The sequence below is a fragment of the Myotis davidii genome, unplaced genomic scaffold, assembly GCF_000327345.1.
Source record: "Myotis davidii unplaced genomic scaffold, ASM32734v1 scaffold217, whole genome shotgun sequence".
In the NCBI taxonomy this organism is placed as follows: Eukaryota; Metazoa; Chordata; class Mammalia; order Chiroptera; family Vespertilionidae; genus Myotis; species Myotis davidii.
This window is the reverse complement of record NW_006290034.1, coordinates 11712767-11713441: the sequence shown is the minus strand read 5'-3', so window position 1 is coordinate 11713441 and position 675 is coordinate 11712767.

Below are 675 nucleotides of genomic sequence, written 5' to 3'. Positions count from 1 at the left end.
AACCATGTCAGATTTCTGGTGAAACCTGTTGCCTAAACTCACTCATAAGCACTATCAAAACTGAGAGGCCTGATGGGTCTTTACATTCATTCTTTCAATTTTTAGGGTTGCTGTTTTCTCTTCTAGAAATGTAAATACTGTTATCTCCCTGCCTGTGACAAGCACTATCAAAGTCTCATTTTTTAATGACTGGATTTAATAATTTTCTTCTTAGGTTCCTTTCCCCACCAACCCCATACTGATGGCTTATGGAATGTCTCTGTGAGTACAACGTCTAAGTCTCTCCCTGGTCAATCAGAGGTTACTCTCAGGGGTGAGGGAGGAGGTAATACTTTGTCATTAAAAATCCCTCTTGAAGGTTGGTGTCCTCTAGATATGACTCATAAACAAAAACTCTTTGGGATCCTCATTTTTGAGCCCCATTTCTTCATTTGTAAAGTGGGGAAAATAGTATCTATCTTACAGGTAGTATTAGGTAGGATTAGATATGATAATGTATCCACACTAATAAAAGACAAACATGCAAATTGACCATACCTCTGCTATGCCTTAAACCATACCCACCAGCCAATCAGAGCGACTATATGCAAATTAACCCAACAAAGATGGCAGCCAGTAGCCACAGAGCTGGAGCAAGCAGGAGGCTTGGTTGCCCCAATGATGGAGGAAGCCAAG